This window comes from Panthera leo, chromosome C1 (assembly GCF_018350215.1).
Source record: "Panthera leo isolate Ple1 chromosome C1, P.leo_Ple1_pat1.1, whole genome shotgun sequence".
NCBI lineage: Eukaryota > Metazoa > Chordata > Mammalia > Carnivora > Felidae > Panthera > Panthera leo.
This window is the reverse complement of record NC_056686.1, coordinates 75,729,029-75,744,551: the sequence shown is the minus strand read 5'-3', so window position 1 is coordinate 75,744,551 and position 15,523 is coordinate 75,729,029. Positions and strand designations below refer to the sequence as shown.

Below are 15,523 nucleotides of genomic sequence, written 5' to 3'. Positions count from 1 at the left end.
TCTACCAACTGAGCCAGCCAGCCCCCCCATGTGATTATTGGTTTAAAATCTGTTTCCCCACTAACCTATTAGCCCTTTGAGAACAAGGAGTAAGTCAATTTGATTCACTGATGTATCTCCAGCCTCTTTCATATTGCCTGGTGTATAGGTAGGGGTATATATATGTTCCATGAATACCTGTTGAATGAATGAATGAATGAATGAATGATTACTTTAGTAAAGACGTGCACCCTCTCTGACCCTCAGTTTCCTAATCTGTGACTTGCAAGTTATCATGATTAAATACCTGGCATGTGTAGAACTCAAAAATATTAATTCCTTTCCTCCCCATTGTGACCACAGACTGAATCTCCAGGGTTTGCCATAAGGATGAAAGAAAAGAGAACAGGGAATTCAAGGAATTTATCTGGGATTTGGAACAAGGAACTTTAATCTGTGACAGGAGGAAGGGGGTGTGACAGTCTGCTAGGGCTGTCTACCATGGACTGGGTTGGCTTAAAGATAGAAATTTATTCCCTTAAGTTCTAGAGGCTAGAAGTCTAAGATCAAGGTGTCAGCAGCACTGATTTCGTTTGAGGCTTCTCTCCTTGGCTTGTAGATGGCTAAAAGTCTTCTCTCTGTGTCTTCACATGGTCTTCTCTCTGTGCACGTCTGTGTCCTAACTCCCCCTTCTTATAAGGACACCAGTCACATGGGATTAAGGGCCATCCCAGTGACCTCATTTAACCCAAATTACCACTTCAAAGACCCTACCTACACATAACAGTCCCATTCAGAGGTACTAAGGTTGGGGCTTCAACATATGAATTTGGGGAGGACACAATTCAGCCCATAACAGGGAGCACTAGAAAATCTGTTACTACTTCTCTCTCATTTCTAAAAATAGCTCACACACAATCCTCCAGTGGTGGTAAATAAGCTTTAAAATGCAGGCAACCTTCACCTTAATATGAATCGCTTCCTTAAGTGGAATGCTCTCCAACTAACTGTGTGCAATCAGTGACACAGGTGGGAGATGAGGTGCAAGAATGAGAAATAAGTAAATTGGCTCACAGGTTGCTACTGGGAAGGGCAGAGGTAGGTAGCCCAAGGGATAATAATAAATAGAACTTATTAGACATTTACTATGTGTCATGCTAAGAATGAATGACATTAGTCCTCCTATTTATTCCTAACATTAACTCGATGCAGCAGATATATTACCATCATCCTCATTTTACAGTGGAGGAAGCTGAAACACAGAGTGATCGGGTCAGAGAGGAGATCTAAATCAAAGTTTGTCTGAGGCCAGAGCCCACGGTGCTGCTGTCTGGGGACAGTTTTCAACATGAGGACACAGACAGCACAAGAACAGGAGTGTCAAAAAGAGGTACGAGGGCCGGAAAAAACAAACTTCTGCTCTACGATTTTCCAAAAATAAAAATTCTAATTGTGTGCATTAATTTAGACATGCATGCTGGAGGCTGCCGTGCAAGGAATAGAGCTGCCAAATGCCCTGGGATTTACCACCCCACCCCAACACACTAGCCCCACTGTGGGGGTGCAACTCTTATCTACACAGGAAGGGCTGGACTCAGCCCTGGGTGTTCCCCATTCTGGACAGCCTGTGGAAACAGATCCTGTCCTTAAACTCCTCCATGACTCAGGGCTTTCTCTAGGGCATGGTTCTCCACCCCGCCAGACCTAATACTCCTTTCTTACAACAGATATTTTGTAACACTTCCTTTGCCATCATGGAATTAAATCCTTAGATAATAGAACCTACCCACACATAATTTCAGGGAAAAAAAAATAACACTACCTAGGGTGACCAACAGTCCTGGTTTACCTGGGACTGGAGAACTTTCAGGGACAGTGGATTTTCAGCACTAATTCTTTATTATAATATATGGAAGAAATAAAGTAATTTAAAATGACATGTATTAGAAGCCTTTGCTTGGGACACATTACATTAGAATACCCACTGAAGTAGTCAGTTGACTTATAATGAATAAGTTAAGAAATAAGAATGCATTTTATGCCTCTCTGCTAACAAAAAAGTTGGATTTTAAGTCTTAGAAAGGTTTAATTTTAATTTAATTGCAAGAAGCATCAGATCTCCTGTGTTACATATTTGCACATGACAGTTACAAATGCAGGCTGATACAGTTGTGTCATTCTGGTGACTCAAATGCCACGACCAGCACTGCAGCAGGTAGTGTGATTTTCTGCAATGGTGAACATTTCTTGATAAAGTTCCAAATAAAATAAGTATGATCTTCCCTTCATTTAGTTGGTGACTGAATTCCTAAACACTTCTCTGACACCAATCAGTTCTCCAAAGGACACCTGGTTATCCTGCAATTCTGACACTGACTGAAGTTAGCACAGACCTCACAGGTTAAGGGCTCAGTCCACAACACCCACCCCACCCCCCGCCACCCTGAGATGCCAGTCACAAGCTGTAGGTCCCCAGGTTACCTGTACTTCAGTCTGAGTTGACAGCAAATCAGAGGTGCACCAGGAACCCCTCCTTGGATTAGATCATTTTCCAGAACAGCTCACAGAACTCAGAGAAACACTTACTTATGTTTACTAGTTTATTATATAATTAAGGACATGATAAAGCATATCAGTGAATAGACAGTTGAAGAGATACACAGGGTAATGTATGTGGGAAGGGGTGTGGAGTTTCAGTGTCTTCTCATGGCACACCACTCTACATGGCACCTCCATGGGTTCACCTGGAAGCTCCCCAAACCTTGTACTTCTGGAATTTTTATGGAGGCATCATCACATAGGCATGATCAATCATTACCTCAGTCTCTAGGCCCTCTTCCTTTACCAGAAGACAAGGAATGTAGCTGAAAGTTCCAAGCTCCTAGTCATGTGTGATCAGCCCCCATCCTAAAGCTATCCAGGAACCCACCAAGAGTCACCTCATTAGAACAAAAGACACTCCTATCACCTAAGAAATCCCATGGAATTTGGGAGTTCTGTGTGAGAAACCAAGGTCAAAGACCAAATATTAGAACAAAAGATGTTTCTAGTGCTTTTCCCAGTTAAGAAATTGCCTTGATCTGTTGGTATATTTGAGAATCAGGTGTAAAGAGGGACAATTCTTTGTTGTGTGAGACGTCTTACTTATTGAAACAGGTGTCTTCCTCCCCGGTTACCGCCTACTAAATGCTAGCTAAATTCAAGAGCCCAGTCTTGAATTTTCAAATAGCCCCAGTTGAGATCCACTTCTCTAGGGTGCCATCATGGAGGTGAGGAAACCCCTGGTGCCAACAGAACTAAGGATTCACCTAGACTGGAGATAACAGCTACCTTGTGGGGTATTGTGATGAATTAAAATGAGATACTATGGAAATGCATAGCACAGTGCCTGGGCCATAGTAACCACTCAATGAATGGTAATCATCCCAGCTTTACTCTATTTCTTAAACATCCCAAACTTACTCCAGTCTGAGAGCCTTAGAATTTCTACTCCCTCTACTTGAAATATTCTTTCCCAGTCCGGCTCCTAATCATTTACATCTTAGCTCAGAAGGTCCTTTATCAGAGAACTTTTCATAGCCATCTATCTAAAGTAACAAACTTAATAAATAAATAAATAAATAAATAAAGTAACAAACTTTATCCCTTCATATACCCGATCACATTACCTTGTTTATTTCATTCACAGCAATGGTCACAATCTGAAATTACCAGGTTCACTTGTCTACTTGTTTATTGTCTCTTTCTTCCCAGGCACCTTGTCTGTCTCACTCACTGGTCGTCACCAGCCTCTAGAGGAGAACCAGGCACTAAGTAAGGTCCTCAGTAAACACTGACTCAATGAGTGACTAGTGTGATTGTTAAACTAACGCATATGTGGCTTCAACTTAAAACTGATCTAGTTTGGGGCGCCTGGGTGGCTCAGCTGGTTGAGCGGCCGACTTCGGCTCAGGTCATGATCTCGCGGTCCGTGAGTTCGAGCCCCGCGTCAGGCTCTGTGCTGACAGCTCAGACCCTGGAGCCTGTTTCGGATTCTGTGTCTCCCTCTCTCTCTGACCCTCCCCCGTTCATGCTCTGTCTCTGTCTCAAAAATAAATAAATGTTAAAAAAAAAAAACAACTGATCTAGTTTATATGGACCTTAGAACTAGAAGGTCAACCATGAGATATTCCAGTCCAGCCTCTGGCATCTCCCCTTGCTACAGCTAAGGCAGGGAAAGGAGAACCTTTCATAGCATGGACAAGTTAAGACCAGCTCAGTTGGTTAAGTGTCTGACTTCAGCTTAGGTCATGATCTCACAGTTCATGAGTTCAAGCCCTGCATCAGGCTCTGTGCTTGTAGCACAGAGCCCGCTTCAGATCTTCTGTCACCCTCTCTCTTTGCCCCTCCCCTGTGCAAGTACATGCTCTTTCAAAAATAAATAAACATTAAAAAAAAAAGATGTGGGGGTAAATAACTCCTCACATACTTAGCCTCGAATACCAGGAACCTATGTCTTTTCATTCCCCAGAGGGACCGGAACAATTAATTTTTGAAGCAGTGAAACAGGAGGAGAGCTGGAGCCAAAGGCCAAGAAGTTGGTTACCTAGTCCGTGGCAGTCCAAAGAAGTGTTATTAAAAAGGTTAAAAAGGAAAATGCAGAGGCCAAAAATGCCCATCTGGAGGACCAGCCAAGTACCCATGCCTGCCTTGAAGCTAGAAGCTATGGAGGCTGTGTTTGTCTACCACAGGCGTTGAGAAGCCCCTAGAGAATTCAAGTTTATAAATAAATAGACACTGGGCACTTTCTACATGCAAATCAAAGAATGGAAATTAAATGACCATTTCCAGGGGTGCCTGGTTGGCTTAGTCAGATAAGCGTCCGACTTTGGCTCGTGTCATGGTCTCTTGGTTCATGAGTTCAAGCCCCACATCGGGCTCTGTGCTGACAGCTCAGAGCCTGGAGCCTGCTTCGGATTCTGTGTCTCCCTCTCTCTCTGCCCCTCCCCCACTTGCACTGTGTGTGCCTCTCTCAAGAATAAATAAACATTAAAAAATTTTGAGAAATGCCCATTTCCAGCTGCTCTTGTTCCTGAACTTTTCTCCGAGGAGATCGGAGGGTCCTGTTTTCTCATGATGATTGGATCTCTGGATCTTTGTAGACTCTGGGCGACCAAAGGCCTAATTCTTGAGAGAAAAGCCCAAAGAGGCTGAAGCGTGTCTTAATCCAACTTTGTTTTTATCTTTCCCCCATAAGGATTTAGATGCAGGGAATATCATTGTGGGAACAGACACTGGAAACAGCAAGAGGTTTGGAGTCAGGTGGACACAGGCTTGAACTCCACCCACCAATGATTACTAACTAAGACCCTAGATGATTTACATAACTTGCCTGTGCTTCAGTTTCCTGTTTTTAAAATAAAGTCAATAATACTTTTGCCACAGGGTTCCTATATGGACAAAGTAAAATTGCAATATGCATAAAATGTTTGGTATACCTTTGGGGGGCTGCATGCCGAGTATTTATTTCCTCACCACTAAGGGGGAGGGGGACAATGACCTCAAACTGGGGGAGCATGATGAGGATTTGTGTAGAAAATAGAAAAGCAGAGACAAGAAGGAGGAGGCAAAAGTGACTAACGCAGGAAGAGGTCACAGCTGAGTTATCATGTAGGCTAAAATTACTTTAGTTCATAGTCAGTAATAGGAGGCCCCAGTACACTTCAGTAATTCTGCTTAGGTTTTAGCTTCAGAAAACCTGGCTTCTTGTCCCAGCTCTGCTGCTTGCCAGGGAGCTGGGGCAAGCCATGTCACTTCTCAGGCTCCTTACAGGTAAAATGGGGTTATTAATACCTGGCTTATTGTGAAAATATACTGAGACACAGGATCGAAGGCACCTGACTCCCAGCAAGACTCATACTCTTAGTGGCTCTCCTTAACCAGTGAAGAGCTGCTGAGCCAGCACCTGACGATACAAGAACAATGAACGTGAGCTTCACTTACTTATTAGCATTTCAGCGGGCATAGTCTAGATTATGCTGTGGTTACAAGTAACCCTAAAATTTCAGTGACCTAAATATGAAGATTTCTTTTTTTTTTTTCCTTTAGTTTTTAAGTAGGCTCCCACCATGGGGCTTGAATTCATGACCCTGAGATCAAGAGTCACATGCTCTACAGACTGAGCCAGCAGGCACCCTGAAGATCTGTTTCTGATTCACCCTGCTTTCTAGCATGGTCAGCCGGGGCTCTATGCCACAACACTGTCATCCTCACTCCAGGCCCCAGGTTGACAAAGCAGCCACTAGCAGGAACAGTGCTGGTTGCCATGACAAGGAAAAGATAAGATGGTGAAGCATCCTGACTTTCAAAGCTTCCACTCACATTTCACTGGCCAAAGCAAGGCACATACCTTCGAGTGGGTGAGAAAGTACAACCCACCATATGTCAGGAAGGAAAGAGAATGAGAATATTTGTGAGCAGCCTTAATGACTACTGTAGTTAGGGAGCAGAGACTTCAGAGCGATTTAATTATCTCTTTTCCCAGAGAAAGACTTGCCATGGATTAGCTTGTTGAGAACTGGCACGTTACCAAGGATATGTTTCTCTTTTCTTGATGAAAATAAATTATTAGCAAATAATCTTGCTGAGCTGTTGCACTTTTTGCAATATTTTTGTGTTGCTATGCCCACTGCTGGGTTTCAGTACACTAAATTAATTTCTGTAGGCTTCTTTATTGTAGTCGAGAAGATCTTCCTTTCTCCCATGTCGTAAACGTGGACCTCCTTTATATGCTGCCTAATCACATTTTGAAACCCCAATTTCTGACGGCATCAGATGCATTGAACATTCTATCAAAAACCATGGATTTGAAATGGCCTGTGTTTGTATGTGTGTTTCCCACTAGAAGTTGGTTCTCTCGACCCAGAAATGCGGGAAAATAATGCTTCCTTCTCACTTCGTAATATGCATGTGTTTTCCAGATCCTTCTTTTGTAGGAAGCCTTCCTAAAATTCAGGAGTGTATTGGTTATCTACTGCTGCATAACAAATTAGCCCAATACTTAGTGGGGTAAAAGAACAATAACCATTCGTATTTCCCACAATTTCTGTGGGTCATAAATTCCAGCAGAGCTGGAAGTTTTGAGTCAAAGCCTGCTGTGAAGTTGCAGTTAAGATACCAGCCAGGGCTGCAGTCACCTGAAGACTTCTCAGAGGCTAAAGGTCTGCTTCCAAGACACAGCCAAAGAGCCACTTCCAAGTGACCTTCCAAGAATCACTCACATGGCTGAGAAGTGTTCACTGTTGACAGGAGGTCTCATTCCTCCCTACACGCGGCCTCTCCACAGAACTGTTTGGGGAACTGTTTGGGGTCCTTTCCCCTGTGCAAGTGAGCCGAGAGAGGCAAAGACAGAGGCTGCAATGTTTTTTATGACTGAAACCCAAAGTCACACACTGTCACTTCCACGGCGTCCTAGCACACATTCAGCATAGGATACCACAGGAGGGCATTATACATGGTGTGAATACCAGGAGGCAAGGATTATTGGAGGCTGGCTTTCACAGGAAGTAATGCAAGAATTCTTTCAACTGACTCAAAGTCCACTCCAAATATAAAAAATAAAAACTACGAGATAAATTCTGTGAAGGCAAAGACTTTTTTCTTCTGTTTGTGGTGCTTACCTTTAGACATGACCTAACATAATCGATTCTCAATAAATATTGGTGTAATGAATAGATAAGATGAAAAATCAGGAAAACTTTTTTTGAAAAGCTCTCAATAAAACATTATAAGTACTATATATTTTTAAGTTCCAAGTAGATACCAAATAAACATTGAGAATATAAGACAAGTCCACTGCAAGTTGGTCCAAGCTCATCAACTTTTAGTAGTAGCAGGATTTCATCAGGAAGGCAATGTAGCACAGTTTGTAGATTCTGGGTTAAAATCAGGAGAACTCAGCGATGCCTGGGTGGCTCCGTCGGTCAAGCTTCCGACTTCAGCTCAGGTCATGATCTCACGATTCGTGGGTTTGAGCCCCACGTCGGGCTCTGTGTTGACAGCTCAGAGCCTGGAGCCTGCTTCAGATTCTGTGTCTCCCTCTCTCTCTGCCCCTCCCCTGCTCATGCTCTGTCTCTCAAAAATAAATAAATGTTAAAAATAAAAATTTAAAGAAATCAGGAGAACTCAGATGAGAACAAGCCATTTAACGTCTCTGGGCCTCAATCCCCCTACCTACAACAGTAGAGGTTTGGACTACATGATATCAAAGGTACTTCCAGCAAGAACATTCTAACATTATTTGAATGTCACCATACATTTGAAACTAAGCTTATGAGAAAATATTTCTGATCAACTTTATTGATTAGACAGTTCTTCCATATGTGCTAGGTTTGAGGCTAATATGTGTACATAGGTCTGGGTTTGTTTAAGGTTTGCAGGGTGAATTATTAAGTCTATTTGTATAAAAATTCTAGAATTTCTTTCTGGGAAAGAATTTACTTTAATGGAAGTGAGAGTTTTGTTCAAAAACAATTTCTTAAAAATTAGATGTATGGGGCATGTGGGTGGCTCAGTTGGTTAAGTGTCCGACTCTTGCTTTCAGCTCAGGTCATGATCTCATAGCTTGTGTGTTTGAGCCCAGCATCGTGCTCTGTGCTGATAGAGCAGAGCCTGCTTGGGATTCTTTATGTCTCCCTCTCTCTCTGTTCCTCCCCCACTTGTGCTCTCTCTCTCTCTCAAAATAAAAAAAAATAGACTTAAAAAAAATTGGGACAGGTGATTTTAGAAACAGCCCCATGTCTACCTATTGAATTATCTAATTTCATAGCACCCATTTGCTCATGTCTGCTACCCAAGAGATGGGCTGAAAATAAAATGGATGCATTAAAATTTGGGGCACCTGGGTGGCTCAGTCAGTTAGGTGCCCGACTCTTGATTTCAGCTCTGGTTAAGATCTCGTAGTTCGTGAGTCCACACAGACAGTGCAGAGTCTGATTGGGATTCTCTCTCTCTCTCTCTCTCTCTCAAAGAAACTCAAAAGAAACTCAAACTCTCAAAAGAAACTCCATATTCATTCTTGTTCACCCTTCATTCCTTCTCAATAAATAAACTTGAAACAATTAAAAAAAACAACAACAACAAAAAAAACAATGGATGCTTTAAACTCTGCAGCAGTTTCTTCACACATCACCTAGAGCTGAACACAGTACTTCCAAGCGTGCTCTGACCAGAAAGGAAGAGAATGCAAACATTCCCTTATCTGGGGCTTCAGAATGTTAGAATTTTATTTAGGGGGTGTGCATTTCTGAACTCTTGATTCACAGTGAGTTGGCAATAATGAAAACTTCACCTGGACTTTTATTAAACCACATCTTCACCTGGACTTTGTATTAAACATTCTCTTGTTGGAACCACCCCGTTGTTCTTAGTCTAGGTGTCCTCGGATCCTGCTTTATGCCACATATGCATCGGTGGTGTTTTGGTTAACATCCCCAAATTCCTCCTTCCCCTCCTTTCCATTCGATCTCCTGCAGGATCAACCATAAGCCACAGGAGCCCACTGGCCTAGTTCACACAAATCAGCCTCCACAGAGAGCCAGGTGGACGGTGGAGACTGGATCTGGAGGAACAAGGTCAAGATATTCAGCACAGGTGGTCTTTTCTGGGTCATTAATGAAAATGTGGGACATTCAGGACCATGAATGGAAATCTTCTGCATAGCCGCTAGACATTTTTCATTTGATAGTCATCTACACACAGACTCTCTGGTATAATAGAACAAGGAATATTCTTTTTTGTATATGTTAAAATTTTTATTTTAAGTAGACTCCACACCAACGTGGGGCTTGAACTCACGACCCAGAGATCAAGAGTCACATGCTGCACCCACTGTGCCAGCCAGGCGCCCCTGACAAGGAACATTCTTAACATACTAATATCTCCTTCTAGTACTGTTTTTTTTTTTTCTTTAGTTTTATTAAGATATAATTCACATCATACAATTCACCCATTTAGTGTATAAATCGATGGATTTTGGTATATTCACAGAGTTATGCAACCATCACAACCGTCGATTTTAGAACATTTTCATCTCCTCAAGAGAAACTCCATATCCATTCTCGTTCACCCTTCATTCCTCCTCAAACACCCCGAGCCCCTGGCAACCACTAATCTACTTTCTGTCTCTACAGATTTTGCCTATTCTGGAGATTTCACATAAATAGAATTATACAAAATATGGTCTTTTTGTGTTTGGCTTCCTTCACTAAGCATAATGTTCTCAAGGCTCATGCACGTTACAGTGTATACCAGTGCTTCAGTTATTTTTATTTTAATATTTATTTATTTTTGAGAGAGAGAGTGCAAGTGAGCAGGGGGCAGAGAGAGAGAGGGGAGAAGGGGACAGAGGATCCAAAGCAGGCTCTGCTCTGACAGCAGAGAGCCCGCTTCAGGGCTCAAACTCACGAACTATGAGATCATGACCTGAGCTGAAGTTGGACGCTTAACCAACTGAGCCACCCAGGTGCCCCCATTTCATTTTATTGCCAAGTGATACTTCACTGTATAGATAGACCACATTTTCTTTACCCACTCACCAGTTGATGGACATTTGGGTTGTTTGGGGCTTTTTGGCTGTGATGTATAATACAGCTATGAATGTCCATGTGCAAGTTTTTGTGTGCACACAATTTTCATTTTTCTTGGGTATATGCTCAGAAGAAGAATTGCTCTACTCACACAGGCCATATGGTAACTCTATGTTTAACCTTGTCAGAAACTGCCAGACTGTTTTCCAAGGGGGCCATACCATTTTACATTTCTACAAGCAGTGGGCGGTGTTTCCATTTCTCTACTCCCTTGCCAACACTTGGTACTTGTCATTTTCGTGACAGCCATAGGGTAAGTGAAGCAGTGTCTCCTTGTACTCGTGGTTTGCATTTCTCTGATTGGTAAAGATGCCAAGCATTTCCATGTGTTCATGTGCCACGGGCATGTCCTCTTTAAAGAAATGTCCATTCAGGTCTGCTGCCCGTTTTGGAAAATTAAGTTGTGTGATTTTTATTATTGAATCGTAGGGGTTCTTTATATATTTTAGATATGTCTCTTATGATATATACAGTTTGCAAAACTTATCTCCCATGGTGTGTGGGGGGTGTCATTTTACTTTGTTGATGATGTCCTTTGAAGCACAAAGTTTTTGGGGCGCCGGGGTGGCTCAGTCGCTTAGGCGTCCGACTTCAGCCCAGGTCACGATCTCGCGGACCGCGAGTTCGAGCCCCACATCGGGCTCTGGGCTGATGGCTCAGAGCCTGGAGCCTGCTTCCGATTCTGTGTCTCCCTCTCTCTCTGCCCCTCCCCCGTTCATGCTCTGTCTCAAAAATAAATAAACGTTAAAAAAAAAAAAAAAGATTTATGAAGCACAAAGCTTTCAATTTTGGTGACATCCACTTTATCTATTTTTTCTTTTGTTGCATGTGCTTTTGGAGTTATATTCTAGTGCTGTTTTGAGAGCTACTTTTTCTTAGCTTCCTGTTCAGGTTTAGAAAAATAGTTCTGATTTCCCTTTCCTGCTCCAAATGACTTAGAATAGTAGAAGCTAATATTTACTAAGCACTTACTATGTGCCAGGTTTTTAGCTAAGAGTTGAGACAGCTTGGGTAAACCAGCCCAAGGCCCCAGGGTTAGGGGGATTAATCCAATCCGATTCTGGAGCCCATACTTCACTGTCCTACTGAACGTGTGTCTTCCTCATCTTGACATTTGTTTCATTTTTGCAGGAGGAAAACAGTGTATCTGCTGTTAGTGTTGGACAAGTTACTCTGTCCATGTTCTTTGTTTCCTTCCCTTCCCTGAGGTGAGTCCTCCGCCCCACCCTTTCTAGAACTGCCAGAATCTACAGAGTCTCCAACACACACACACACTTGTCCAAAAGGGCAAAACAACAGTCTCGTTCATGACACAGAATAAATACCAAGTCCCTGATGCCACAACTGAAGCTGCCCTATACCAGAGGTGCCGAGTCTTTGGTCATGACAGTCTAGGGACTGACAGGCAGGAGCAGCTCTGACACCCCTCGAAAGGGAATTCTGAGCTGGGGTTGCCCTGGAACTCACACCTAAAGCCCCAAATTTAAAACACTTCGCCTGTCAATTCAGTCAAGTCGAATCATGTGGGGCGATAAATGACAAGCTGGTCAGAGGAGTTTCTCAGTTCTTCCTTTGACTCGGACAATATTGACGTTCAAATTTCAACTTTAGTTTCTCTAAGTACACGAGGTCAGAATTATGTAACAGGAGCCCACAAGCTTCTTCCCTCCACCCTCTGCCCCCTTTCCCACTGTGTCCAGCTGCCTAACGCAAACATTTGGAATTCCTTCAGAATGTCTCTCAGACTCAGCTTCCCTCTCTAGTTCATCCTTTTTGCCGCTGCACCTGCTCAGGTGGTTCTCATCTCTTGGGTGAACTAACTGGACTTATTTCATAGTCTCCTCTTCAATCCAATTGAGTTGAAACAAATGATCCCATCATGGTTATCTTCCTCAATCGATTATGAGATCTTTAAGGTCAGAGACCAAAAAGAATTAATTTCCCCAGAACTAAGCTTGGATTCTGCCATCTCTAGACATTTAATTAGCATTTGTGGAAGGATTGCTCAGTGCCAGAATGTGCCCACCACCTGCAATAACAATTAAATGTCACATGAACCAGGTGTTCCAGGAACCCCTCTCCTGTCCTGCTGTCGTGTGCATGGACTTGGCTAGCATTCAAAGGGGGAGGTCAAGGCAAAGTAGGTATCTTGTCTCACACAACTCGGGAGGGGGGAGGCCATCTGCTGGCCTGTAAATTCCTCTTTATCTTAGTGATGGGAAAGAGTCTGGCCTGTGTCCCTCCTAGACCCATGTCTACCCAGGCCCACCAAGTGACCAGGAAGTTTGTTGTGTTTCCTAGATACAACCACACCTAATTTCCTGAGCCTAAACACCCCTGAACACCAACGAAGGAGTAACCCCAAAAGTTAGGTAAGCATTGCAAAATCATTCCTAGTAGCACAGATAGTGATATCCCGTCTTAGTAACCTGCTCCCTGTGACCTTGTGGGGAAAGGTGGAGGTGAGCAGACAGGACAAGGGATCAATCACATCGAGCTTCAGGAGCTACACCGAATGGATGTTCCAGTTGCCCTCTACTTCTCTCTCCCCAGGCCTCTGTCACCCTTCTCACATCCTGTCTCTAAGTTTCCTAGGTAGCATCCCCATCCCTTAGCCACAGAAAGCTGCCCCATTCCTCACAAGAGGAAGCCATCCTAAGTTGTCGCTGTCTCTTCTTAAGTGCAAAAATTAATGCCTTGGACTTTAGCTGGATGTTAATGGAAGATTTCCTCTGCCCAGCCTGCTGCTTGCTCTCAAGTAGGAGGAACGTGGGCTGGTCCTGTAGTGGAACACAGTGTGCACGTTCGGTGCCTTTCCCTCTCAGGCAGTGAGGGTGGCCAGCAGAGGCCAGTTTCCTCCTGAAAAACCTAAGGACAGATGTCCACCCCCCCCCCCCCCCCCCACACACACATACACACCGTGGTCAGTATTACTCATCTGCCAAAGAGAATGCAGGCCAGTAACACAGAGGCAAAGTACTTTTCAGCCATTAGCGTGTTTTTCACCTAGCCCTATGATGAAAACTTTGGCATTATTGTGGTAAAGTCGTTTTTGTTTCCTTCCTGGATCCATGTCATTACAAAGGTCCCTGTAAGTTGAGAATGTTTGTTTACTTCCTATGATAGAATTTGTTGATCCCCACATCTCTCCCCAGATGGAGCGGGGGTGGGGAGGATCTTTGCTTATCCTACCACAGCAGTAAAGAAAAAACTTAGAAGTTTGCCTGTAGAAAGAATTAGCAAGATAATTGCAGGGGGATGTTTATGGATTCAGGGCCTTGATCTATAAAGTGTCCTTAAGAAACTGGCATCTTCAATTTCAAAGGAAATGGTGAGATTCCTAACCCACATGTGTCCTTTTGCCCGGGGGCCAGACTCTCAACTAGTCCTCCTTGGCTTCCTGCTCACTATCTGTAAGATGAAAGGAACTGATCTAAGATTTCTAGCAGATTCTTAGAATTCAATGTAATTCAATTAACATCTACTGAGTATCTGCTATGTGCGGTTTTGGGTGGTGAAAATGCAACTTTGTATCATTCAGGTAGAAATTCCCAGGGATCCTATAACCTGCTTTGAGAAATTGTTCTAGAACAAAGGTCGACACAAACAGTATTATTTCTTTTGCCTCGTCAACTTAACAGCAAAGGAAGAAAACATTTTCCCAAAATGATTTATCCTAAAAACCCTGAGATCTACTGGGGATTCTTGAGATAGGTCACTGGGGTTTATGGAAAAGCATTCCAAATTCCTTCTGCTTTTTCCTTCAGGAGTGACTTCACTTAACCTTGACAGTGACAAAGAAACTTCTTCAAGGAAAAATAACTTTGAAAGGAAAGAAAAAAAAGGATTTGAATAATCATTCAGATCTTAACCAGTCTTCCAACAGGAAATATGAGCATATTAACGGTACCAGAAAAATGTGTCAAAAGAGGCTCAACTGGAAAAAGAAAAGGTAACTTTTTCTTAAACTCTTTCCAGTGATGGAAATTATTCATGGGAATCCAACAGGGAGAAATCTCTGAGGGTAAAACACTGCTATTTTACTGGTGGGTCTTTAGAAATACCCTAACTTTCCATCCATCCCCATTCTAAGAAATCAACTTCCATTGGAAAATTCCAGGCTCAGGCAAAAAAGTCTACTTAACTTACATTCTAATGTAAAACACTGTTTGCCAGACAACTTCCATCACTCATCAGGGTAGCACTGCTTCTCTCTCTTTTTTGTAATGATACATTACCGAACGATTCTAAACTTGCAGACGCAAGACTATACTTTCAGGCATCATTTTTATAGTTCGTTACTAGACAAGTTTCTATGAACATGTAGAGTACTGGAAACCATGAGGGAGAGAGGAAGTGTTGTCTCCTGGAGTGAAACTGGCCCTAAGTTTGCTTCTGCAAAGGCAAGGCCATTTGTCACTGATGATCTATCTTTCTTCTCTTTCTTTGTGACCGGGAGAGGGAGGGTGGATTTGTGAGAGAGAGCCCCCTGAATGGCTTTCTAATCAATTAATTAATCAAGGAATTCTCAGATGCATTTGCCTTCCTACCTTGATTCTAATGTCAGATTCTAAATGAAATTTGCACCAGCACACATACAAACAGAGGCTTTAGAAGTAAGAGTCACTCTGGATGATATTCCCTTTCCACTTACCAAAAAAGGTAAGTTTTTTGTTTTTGGTTTTTGTTTTATTTATTTACTTACTTACTTATTTACTTTTGGTTTTTGCTTTGGTTTTACATCTCAGGACACGGTGTCACCTGCTATTTGCTGATCAAAACGTAAATCCAGTTGACATCCTTAATGTCTCTTTCCTACCTCCTCTATATCTCATCCATGCACTTGTCCTGCTGGTTCTGCTACCAGCTCACCATCCAAGCCTTCCGCTGCTCTCGCTCTCCCCTGCTGCCATCTGGGT

The 15,523-nt window shown here is 42.9% G+C and overlaps 1 pseudogene; it reads left to right on the top strand.

The window, feature by feature from the left end:
* Nucleotides 1–14,867: 14,867 nt before the first annotated feature.
* Nucleotides 14,868–15,102, top strand: LOC122228875 (annotated as a pseudogene).
* The last annotated feature ends 421 nt before the right edge of the window (nt 15,103–15,523 follow it).